General features: G+C 36.5%; 1 protein-coding gene across 4 annotated transcripts in view; it reads left to right on the forward strand.

Annotated features, from left to right (window-relative positions):
- The window catches only part of TENM3 (teneurin transmembrane protein 3), a 1,852,170-nt gene that overhangs the window by 1,224,469 nt on the left and 615,323 nt on the right, over nt 1-12,378 (forward strand). The gene's annotated exons all lie outside the window — the stretch shown is intronic.

The raw sequence follows: 12,378 nt of genomic DNA on the forward strand, positions 1-12,378 counted from the left end.
ACAGTTATAAGTGAGAAACATTATTCAAGAAAAAAAAAGATAAAAACTTCTTAAAGATATAAAGACTGCTTTGACTGCTAGTGTTTGCTAATTATTTCTAAATGGGTGTTTTAAAACATACATTTAAGAAGTCCATGCAAACTTTAAAAAGGACATAGTAAAATGGATAATCTGTTATTGTAATGCAGATTTGCACATATAGTGCTAACTTAAAATAATGGTGACAAAGCATGAGATGAGGATTCAGGGTATCAGGAACAGAAAGGGCATATGCCCCTGCACACAAATAATGACGAACTCTTTACTGTGTGTTGGAATCATACAATTGTTATCTTCTTTCACTTCGTAAAATGTCATGATCTCTCTCTCTCTCTCTCTCTCTCTCTCTCTCTTTCTCTCTCTCTCAATGATAAAGAATCTTGTAACTGTTTGGACAGTTACACAGGGAAATTATAAGCATCAAGTCACACCAACCTTTATGTGCAACCATTAGTGAAAGATTAGTTAATTATTACTCAAGCTGTCAAAGTGGATGTTTAATCACAATCACTTCTTTCATTTAGCTTATCTGACAGATGCTTTCAGACAAGTATTTTAACAAATCAACCTCACTGACCATTGGTCAGTAGGTTCATATGGAAATGAAGGATCAATTAACAAAGTCACATGCTGCCAGCTTGGACAATATTTAATTAAACCCAGACGCAGACATTATAGAATGCAGAACAAACCAGCCTGTGACTGTAACAGACAGAAGGCCATTTAACATTAGATACGTTTACCTGAAAAATTATAGAAAGGCAAAGATAAACCATCCTAAAGCTGTAATGTTTCCCCCATACATTAATATTGGTAGAGGTATTGCAAAGAAAAGATACTAAATATCGGAAGTGTGTGAGTGTGACTAATAATGACTAGTAACACCTACAAAAGACTAGTAACACCTACAAAAGAAGGGGGAAAATATTAGCAAAAGAAATAAAATTGAACTTGCAGAAAAATGCAGTTCCTCACAAGCATGTCATCTCAGTACATTTTTTCATAAAACTGCAAATATCTCCAGAAGCAGCAAAATTCCCTCCTAGAAAATAAGATGTTGCAGCTGTCTGTCTGTCTGTCTGTCTCTCTCTCTCTCTCCCCCTCCACGTAGTAGCTTTCCAGATCATAAAAAAGTGCGTATACAAACCAGTCCTGTTTGAATTCCGTATTTTTTCAATGTGAATGGTACAAGATGATAATTTGTGAATATTTGACCATTTTGAAGTGCATAACCATTTTTCTCTCAGTTCTGTGTGTAGACTATTGCTAGAAGCAAATGTCTCTGTTGACAAGGATATTTCAAAACAGTGAAAACTTATTAACAGCAAACAGAAACCAACTTATAATACTAGTTTTTAAAAACTTCTTGTTTCAAAACTGCTTCAGTTGCTTATATTCTAATTCTGGTGTGCAGGGTAGTAAACAAAACATATTCAAGCAACCAAGTTCTAAAGTGAAAAAGCAACCAAATTATTGATTGCTTTATAGTTCCATACTACAGACACCTCAAAGACCAACAATTATTATTATTGCATAAGCTTTTGTGAAGTATACTCATCCTCAGCCAGCATACATATATATGAGTGTGTATGTCTGTATGGTGTGTATACACATACACACATACACTTACACAGATATAGGTGTTCAAATATAACTGCTGTCAGTCAAATGGCAGTGAACTTCAAAATGTATAGTCTGCGGGAATTCTGTATAATTCTTAAGATAAGCAAAGTGAGCATTCAAAACAACAGTAACTGAAGGTCACAGAAGCATCTGTAGTAGGACAGGAAACCATCTTGAGTTGAAGCTCTAGGTATCTTGATAAGCTCTATTTTAGCAATTTCAGACAGCAGGCTCTGCTTATTTAATAATAAAAATATATTATTATATTCTATTAATACTATATTTATAATAATAAACCATCCGTTTGTAGCTTAGCTGCTGTGTTTTGTGCAACCTGAACCTTCCAGATAATCCTCAAGTATACAGTTTGTTGCAATAGTGTAAACCAGCCATTCTCAACTGGACCATATGGTCTTCTGGGGGGTCCTGGCACATTTGAAGGGGGCCACAGACTGGAAATGATTATTCACACACCATTTAATAAGTTTTTAATGTGACTTAAACAGTTCTGATTCAACCTGTATTTCTTTCATATTGTGTTTATGGCCGTGGCCAATAAGATGAGATTGGCTAGGAAGCAGATGTAACCAAGACATAGGTAATTGTTGTAAAATCTGTATAGTTATAGTAAGTCAAGCATACCATTGCTATACTACTCTTGAATCACTAGGAATTAAACACAAATCCCAAAACTGCTTAAATCTAATTATTCAGAGAACGGCTTGTTACAAGTGCAGACTCCCCTACTGCTGTAGCGCTGCATCAGCAATAGGGGGAGAGATGCAGAACGATAGCATCTTGCATGGGAATTTGGTCACTGCTACTTTCATTTCTTAATTGGACTTTCAATGGTTAGAAAGAGATTGGGTGCAGCATTAACTGCTGTAAGACTTTCTATGTTCCTTGTCTTGATAACTTTCCCTGTGCAGAATGGTAAATGTACTGTGGAGATGAAGTGACTCTGTTGATTTCTGCTGCTTCAACATAAGGGTGTGATTTTATTATGCCAGAGAGATTTCTGATTGCCAGGTTTTGGCAGCTTTCCACTCTCAACATTATATTAGTAGTACAAACTGTTTAAAGAATAGGTTATGGGACACGGGGTATTTTGTTAGCAGTTTTCTTGCAATAACTATCTTATAGATATATAGATCGGGCATTGTACATTACTTTTTCTTGGTTTGTCACACACAGAGGCATCATTTATTTGCTGACATACCAAAGTACTTGAAATGCATGTAGAGCACATATGCCATAAGATCATAACTGAAAATTATAAGGACCAATCTGGGAAGAAATGAATCAATGATGTAAACTAATATGTCAACTGAAATAATTTTCCTTATGCTCATCTCCTCCAACAGTGCAGCAAGTATTTGTTTATATTAGTATTATCAGAGACTTATGAGCAGTGCCCTAGTGGGATCTGTGTTGCTTCTACCTTCTCTCTAATTTACTTATATTTTCTATGGGGACCACTCCATTCCGTTATGTCTCATTCTCTTAGGCATTTAAGCAATGCATTGGAACTCACATTATCTCAAGATGAGAACTGGGTTGTGCATTTAGCTGAGCATATAGACTTCTTAACTTTAGCATTCAATTCAGTACAGTTCAATAGTACTTTAGACCTATTCATTGCCCGCTGTGTGCAGAGAGGACTCCAGCTTCCTGCTATTATTGCATATGGCAGCAAATTCTGAAAGAGATCACCATTAGTTTAACTGCTTAATATAAAGGTTCTCATCCACTAGGATCACTGAGGTTTTTATTTTTAAGATATGTGGAGTGTTGATTTGTATAGAATAGATTAACATCTGTTTGTGTGTACAATTTACCAAAAAATAGTATTTCTTCTTCTGCTCTGGCGCAAAAGAAACTGTAGTTAGGGATGGGTGAGAATTTGTTCCATTAGTATTTGATAAGAACTTACCAAAATTTGCAACTGTCTTCCCAAGTGAAATACGAAAAAAAATTTTTTTTGCAATTTTAAAAGTTTGACATGGGAAAAACTGAAATCGATGGATTCATCCATCTGAGGTACTGCTTTATTTTCCTTTTCAGATGGAGATGAATTAACAGAAACAGCTGCGAGCCCAAGTTTAGGTTTTTGAAGAACTAGCCTTGCTTTTACCAGTGGGTGGCAACACAATTTCTGGGAATAACTTAATTCTTTCCTTATCTTTGGAAATATTTCCTAACATCATCCATATTACCTAAGAGGGTAGCTTGAACCAGTAACAATGGCTGCAATAACAATATCAGGTCACATGAATCACCTGCCACAAATTAGTTATCATGAATCTGTCTTTCTGTGGAATCCTATCACACGTATGCAACACTTTCTGTTAGGATCCTATCATGGGATGGTAATTCAGCTGGACTGATATTGTGTGGTCCTTTGAAGAATTTTCCTTGGGGAATAGATTTGTTAACTGCCAAGAATCTGACCTCTATTGACTCTGCCATTGCAGAGCTTGCTTCTACAGAATTCCTGTACAATAGAGCCGACCCAGATACCATGAGTACTAGATGAAAAATTTACAGATGTTCCTGTATACTGAAAAAGCCACCCTCCTTCTTCTTTGCCCTTTCTTTCCTCTGATCAATCTGTTCTATGTTTCTTTAAGCACAAAAATTGGTGCAGCATCCTAAATGTTTAAAAGTATGATAGGAACCACACATCATTATATTAACATGTATATAACAGGGTGCTCACTGGAGAATTAGTAATGCCATTATGCTGACAAAAAGAACCTGGTCTGATTGCCCCAGTCTATTAGTGTATTTTCTGAAAAGCAAATGATGTCATTCAGTAAGGAGCAATCTTCCATTAGAAAAACCCATTATAAGGCTACTGTCTACCATTTAAATGAGGAATCGTATTTATATATTCAGATCCAGATTCTGCTGACCACATTCACATGAATTTTCTTGTCATACAATTGGGGTGTAGAGATACCTTTCCTATTAACGACAACAGAAATAAAGTTTATCTGAGTTTGGTTTGACTACGGATGTGCAGACAGGCAAACAGTTTGATTAAATTTTATGAGAAAGTGGAATGGCAGGTTGGATGAAACAGGAATATTTAATTCAGAGTATGTCATTGTATTAATTTATTATGCACCTTTGAGGTATCTCACCTGTGCTATGCCCACTAATTTAGTCTTCTGGAGACTCCTAGTGAAGTTGCAAACTTTTGAGGAACATCAAAGGGTTGCATTTAAAAATATATTAAAACTTTATCTAAGGAATGTTTCTTATCTTAAATTTTAGATGTAAGGGGAAGTGTGACTTTAAATTGCCTAAAGTGTTAACTTTTTGGACCTTTGAAAACTGAGCCTGTCCAGACAAACGGAGCAAGTCACATCTCATACCCTTAATGTATACCCGGCATTCTCAGATTATGTAAGAGAAGCATTTTTAAGGAGTCACAAAGTTCTTCCTATCACCATTTTGGGTGTTTTATTCAATAACCCATGCAATTGCATACCAAAGTACTTTGTGGGATTAACCTCCAAATAGATGTAAGCCCCAACATCACTTTTTCTATACATCAGGAGAACTGGTGGTCTACTAAAAAGAATCAGAAGTACAATTTAGGGCCCATAAAGTCTCAATCCCCCTTTTCCTCATAAATTAAGAGGCTGTCTCCAAGAAAGACAGAGTTTGGAAATAATGACTGAAATCCTGTATTAAATCAGTGGGAATTTTGAGAATGAACACCTCCATAAGTTCCGTATATTCACTAAGTTTACTCTAGTTGCAGCTTACTACAGGATTTCACCCAGAGTGTTCAAAGTTACTTCGTTACCTGTAAAGTGTTAATTTCTAGGGCACTGAGCACATAGCATTCTTTGGCAAGGTCACATAATAGCTGGAAAAGTAATTATTTTTCCAGTGTAAGGTATAACTCCTTCAAAGAAGTTTCATTTTGAGGATTCTTTGTGCTATTTTTAGCACTTTCAAAATGTATTCTTGAAAAAAATAAACAACCCTAAATGTTTAGTCCTAAAGCAATGGCTAAAATCTTGTTGCTTAGTTGCATCTGCAAAAAGCAAAGAACTTAATTTTCAGTAACTACAGTATGAATCCCCACTTTGATTTTTGGGTCCCCTGCTGCCTATTGGCTTGGCACATGCCTGAAAATCCAAGAGGGGATTCATTCATCACCAATTAGAAACTGATGGAAATTATGCCATTTTTCTTCAACATATGTAACTAAGCAGCAAGATTCTGACTATTGAGCAACAAGTAACAGGAAATAGTATCATGAAAAAAAGAATAACAATAATCAGTATTGCCTTTTCAGGGCAAAAGATAAAGATATTTTTCCAAGTGACTATTCTTGAAAGGAACACTGTGACTAAACTATGACATTATGTGAGTAGATATTAATACAGTATTTCATTTCAAATTGTATAGATTAATGTGAAAATCTCAGACTGCTGTTCAGAAATGAATTTCTTCAAAGTGGCCCAAATAATTCTAATGGAAATTCTTTGCAACTGCTCTGCAGAAACTGGGTTTGTGGATTATATATTTACTTTTTTGTGAATTTGGTATTGATAACATTAGTAGTCAGGCCTGGGTAGAGATTAGGAAGTACCGAATTTAAAGGTGAGGAGAAAAAGAAGTAGAGATTTAGAGGAACAAATGAGACAAGAGAGGGTTGTGTCCCACTTAGTAAATCCTGTATGCTTTTTGTGACTTCTGAATCACTATTAAATAATTCAGTTGATCCAAGAACTGTATGGGCAATATTCAGTAAAGGACTTTTAGCCTAGGTGGAGCATTAAACTGCATTATCTCATGAGCTAGCATAAACTTTACATCCTTGAAAGTAGGGCAGTTCATGTCTTTCTAATGCAACAAAGTGGTTTCTAGTGCTATAATTTTGCATTTTTAAAGGAATCAGATATCTCCATTTCACTATTGATTGATGACCAAAGCAACCGTATATCGTGTCAAATAATATTTTGCAATATAGTGAGACTTGATTTAGGAGATTTTTTAAAAGTGTGCGATCAGATGGGGATTTGTCCCACTGTTTGTTCTGCTTTTGATATGGGCTGGTTCACTCTTTTTTCTGGAATCAGATGACATAATTTGTGGAATGAACCACCCCATCTTCAAAACATTCCTACCCACATTGTTCTGGGTCCCTACCAGGGGCTACTGCTTTTTTGGTGCAGATAGGATTGCTCCATTTTGGTCCGTTTCTAGCATGCACAATCATTGGAACTTAACTAAGGCGAGCTTCCTGCTTTAATTTCCCAGCTGGTTTCTTATACAGTGGTGCCCCGCATAGCGACGATAATCCGTGCAGCAAAAATCGTCGCTATATGGATTCATCGCTATGCAAAAAAAAGCCCATGGGAATCCATTAAAACCCGTTTAATGCATTCCTATGGGCAAAAAACTCACCTTTAAGCGAAAATTCTCCATATGGCCGCCATTTTCGCTGCCCGGTAAGCGAGGAATCCGGGCAAAAACACAGCGGGCGGCCATTTTTTTTACCCGGCGGCCATTTTGGAACCACTGATCAGCTGTTGGGAAATAATCGCTTTGCGAAAATCGGTAAACGAAACAGCTTACCGATCATCACAAAGTGATATTTTCCCATTTAAAACATTGCAATGCAATTGCAAAAACGATTGCAAAAAATTGTCGCTATGCGGATTCGTCGTTAAACAGGGCGCCCATTAAGCGAGATACCACTGTATTTTAGTAGATTAAAAAGACATCTTTGCTTTTTAATGATATGGAGATATTGGGAAAGTAAAGAGTTAAGTTAAAAAGCCCTTCCTCTGTTCCTCCACCAAGCAGAGGGGGAAAGCAAAAAAAATTTTTTTAACCAATTAGGGCAGTCCTGATGTGCTATACTCCTTACAGAAAATTGTTTAAAAATAATATTTCTCCTGGAAGCAGGAGGAGACAAGATTGAAGATTGGAAATAACTTTTGACTGGCTAATTTCATTGCTGAAAGTTAAAATCTTTTTAAACCTCACCCAAAATCTTGTCTAATTTTGAGTCACACAGCAAACAAACGTTGCATCACTTCCAAAAATTTTTTAAAAGTGAAACCTTCCTCCTGGAAGCAAGAGGAGGTAAAGATGGAATTTTCCCCCCCTTTCTTGTCTTCTTAGAGGAGCCAAACCAAATAAAGTTGCTTGAGGTGTGTATATAATTTGGATGCAAGGATTGCACCCAATGGCATAATGGATCTCTACTCAAGCTTAAGCAATCCTGTTTAGCTCAATCCAGTCCTTTCGAAATGAGCCGGTGTAAATGAGCCCTAAGGTGGTTGTTTTCTGTTTGGAAACAAATGGACTTTTCTTACATTAATTAAAAATAATTTATCCCATTCTACCCAACATAATTTTAGAATCATAACAAGGATACACAACAAGTTTACTCACACTCATTTTAACCAGTTAATTCATGGTTATATTCAATATTGTCTATGTAGTAATGGAATGGAAAACGCTAGTGGAATGGATTCCTGTTTCCCCTGTGCAGCCACGTTTAACAGTGTTAGAAGACTGGGCCAGGAAAATTTAGTTACCACATGGGATGTTTGTGCATTGGGAAAGAAGCAAGGGGAAGTCTTGTTGCCTAAATTCACAAGACTTGTGAATTGAGCCTTTAGTTTGTTCTATAAACATAAGCAATTTTTTTAATTATTTAGATGCAAGAGAAGCTGGTTGCACTAAGATCCCACTGAAATCAATGAATCTTCAGTTAGCCGTGATTCACTTTTTGCATTGCTTCCAACTGGGAATAAACAGGACCAACATGGTTCAGACTCAACCTTTTCTTCTGACTGCTTCAATATGGTAATTGCCTGTTATGTGTGCTGATTTCTAGCACTGGCATCACATGAAAAAATGATTTGTGAAGTTTCCATATTTGTGAAAGGCAGGTAAGAATCCCAGCAAATATCAGACAAGAGTGAGTATGAAAGTAGGTCCCACACCTTCACATTTTATTGAAAATCATATATTGCTGTCAACCCGTGGAGCATAAATATTTTAAAGCATGAACCATTGGATTGTAGGTTGACTCATAGCCTGATCTAAAACATCTTTAGTCATAAGAAAGTCTTCTTTGATTGGATCCAAAGAATCCAAAGAATAATATCCAAGAACATGTAAGGGGAAGAACATGGACCATATTTTCATTAAACAGCAATCCTTTATGCCCATGGCAAGCTTCTTTTGAAACTGAGAGGAGTTTTTAAAGTAAGGTAAAGGTAAAGGTTCCCCTTGACAATTTTTGTCCAGTCGTGTTCGACTCTAGGGGGCCGCGCTCATTCCTATTTCCAAGCTGTAGAGCCAGCATTTGTCCGAAGACAATTTTCCATGGTCATGTGGCCAGTACAACTTAGACACGGAACGCTGTTACCTTCCCACCAAGGTGGTCCCTATTTATCTACTCACATTTGCCTGCTTTCAAACTGCTAGGTTGGCGGGAGCTGGGACAAGCGACGGGCGCTCACTCCGTTGTGTGGATTCGATCTTACATCTGAAGATCTACAGACTTTACAGCACAGAGGCTTCTGCGGTTTAACCCACAGTGCCACAACGTCCCTTTTGTTTTTTTAATGTAGCTTGTGACAAATTTATCACTCAAAAAGAAAAAGAAACATCTATTGGGTATGTCCCAAATCTTGGGCATGTCTAAAGTAGTTCCTCAGCTGTTGTATTAAATGGGGCTTAATTCCTAGTTAAGTTTGCTGAAGACTTCAGCTTTAATCCACTGACCTTCCATCGTGGTGTTTGCACTTAACAGGAGCACACAAATTTCTAACACACTATTATTGTGCTCTTAATATGCAGCTAAAAGTTCATTCATATTTTGTTGTTTTTTAAATCACAATACATTAAGTATATCTGTATTTAAAATTATATTTTAAAACCTATGAGGTCCAAGTGCAAAAATAATAGCTATTTTAACTGGGGGTTACTGAGGAAATGACGCTATTCAATTTCTTCTGCAATATATTTGCTGTGATTTAAATTTATTCCTGTAGTGCATGTCACTTGTGATTTTATTAGGCTAAGGCTTTGAAAGCATAGCTAGAGGAAGCAGCTATGGTTAAGTGTGCCATGAAGATTCTCTCTGCCTGTTTTCTGCATTCCTTATACTTTTGTCACTCAGGCTGCATAGCTATACTCCAATAATTAGTAGTGAATGGGGTGGAGAGAAATTTTTTTAAGAGAGCCCATTCTTGAGATCTTACATTAAGAAAGGAAAAGTTCCCATGAGTGAAGTATAAGTTAGCTTTTTTTCAAGAAAAAAGAAAAGGCATGAATTACATTTTTCGTCTTGTCCTTTAAATGAATAGCATAGTTTGGGTGAAATTATCAGGCAATTGCATGCCTTTTATGCAGATAATGCTATTTGATGAAAGCGGTGTTTTGATCTGCTAAGGATAATACAGATCCAGGGTTGGATTCATTGGTAAGAGTAAAGCTGTCTTCTGTGATAACTTCATCTCAGCATGAGGTCAGACGGAGAAAACTGGGATGGGGGATTAAAAAATGACACAGTCGGAGCAGTATTCAGTTCCCTGCTGTGCTCCTGGCTGCACACTATAGCTTATGTTTCTGATCTGTTATGGTATTGTCTGCTTTTCTCTCCCAGAGCAGAAAGAGATTGCTTAAAACTTTTCTTTTTTCAACTAGAGGGATTAGTTCAGTGCAGCTTTTTTAATTAAAGAAACTGTATCTTTTTCAAGGCAATTTAAGGCTGCCGTAGAAGGCCATCAGCATTCATAACTTAGTACTATTAACTATAACAAAGAGTTGCTGTACCTTTTACATTTTAAAATAGGAGCCAATCGGTAGAATTTTAGGGTTCATAATTGCTCCTTGCCCAAAATAAGTAGCACTGAATGAATTATTGTCTAGAGCTAGCAGCTTTGAATATGGTGCGTTCTATTTAGCTAAGCTTTATTAAATCCCCATGATAATAGCAAAGGGTTTTAATTGCGTAAATAAGTGGAACTAGTTCTGAATGTTTTTCTCCTTTGTTCAAAACTTTTAAGGAATATTTCTTCATTTTAAAATGTTCATAAAAATAATTGTTTCTCTCCCTCTCTCTCCCTCCCTCCCACTCACTCATTCATTCTCTCTCTCTCTCTCTCTCTCACACACACACACACACACACACACACACACACACACAGAGAGAGAGAGAGAGAGAGAGAGAGAGAGAGAGAGAGAGAGAGAGAGAGAGTTCACAATTCAGGAAACATAATTTGAGAAGCCTCTACAGCTCAATTTAACCAAGGCTAATAGATGGAAACCTCAAATATTTCAAATAAGGCCCATACGGTGATCACTTTACAAAGCATACAGGGATGGTACTTAGGTTGCAACATACACATCTCTTACTAAATTCCATGTCAGATCAATTAGAAACAGCTCTCCCGGACAGACAAGTACAGAGAGTGCTGCTGCTAGACTGACATAGTATAGACATGAAAGTAGCAAACTCAAGTTCTACCTATTTTACAAATACCTTTTTAGGAAAAAAACATTGCATTAATATTTCACTTAGGCAACTGCTATAAGAACTGTTGGTTTAAAAAAAAAACCCTTAAAATAATTGAACTTCCCGCCACTGTTCCACCCAGAGCTTTCAGTTAGATTAATATGTTTTGTTGGACTCAACAAGTTGAAAACTGTGGTCTACAGAATACATATAATTAACAGTGTATTGCTAAAGTTGTGCTTTAGTTAATAGGATTAATAGTGATTACATTAGATTTGTTTCTCCAGGCATGCTATGATCACCAAGGAAATGGAACTTTAAATCTATCCTTCAAATGCCCACTTACCTTTGAGTAAGTCCCACTGGACTCATTGGGATCTACATCTGAGTAGACATGTAGAAAGGACAAATGTGCAAAGAATGAAAAATAAAGAGAGAGAAAATGAAGAGATCATAAACATACATATTACTTAGCTGTATATTAAACTGATTAGATCGGTGGTATGTGTTATTAACTATGTCACATACTTTTAATTTGAAAAATATTTTTATCTTAATCCTTATAGATGCCATTTTACACCATTGTTGCCATTTTATGAATAGGTTACTGAGATTGGCCAAGAAGCATTCCACAAAAGAACTCTGCCCAGCCTATGTTCTGAATGCAGTAAAAAATTTATCAGTGGATAATGGTTTTGCTACCTTTATCTACTCCTGCTTTCTAAGACATATTGAATGACCAGGTTGTGCAATATATAACAGCATGTAATTATTCAGTTAGCATAATCACATAATCACAAGGGTGCATAAGTGACAATAAGGGAAGCTCCATCTAGTATTTAGAGATTTCTCCCTATGGAGGAAAAGTGGTAAAAATAGATGTTGTTGCATATAAGATGCACATGAGCATGCCTTCTCTCTGTCCATATATCAGGAATACAAAAATCATGACTACAAAAGAACTGCACAACTTTAACATTGACAATGAAAAAATAGAAATGTTGTATACCTTAGTTCAGTCATCAGTCGAAATGGAGACTGCAGCCAATAAATCAGAATTTTGATACTAGGAAGGGCAGCAATGAAGGAATTAGGAAAGATCAAGTGTAAGAATGTGTCACTGGAGACCAAGACCAAGATCATCCACTCTTGTATTTTCAGTTAACATACATAAGTGTGAAAGCTGGAGAGTAGAAAAAGCTGATAGGAAA

This window comes from Pogona vitticeps, chromosome 5, assembly GCF_051106095.1.
Source record: "Pogona vitticeps strain Pit_001003342236 chromosome 5, PviZW2.1, whole genome shotgun sequence".
NCBI lineage: Eukaryota > Metazoa > Chordata > Lepidosauria > Squamata > Agamidae > Pogona > Pogona vitticeps.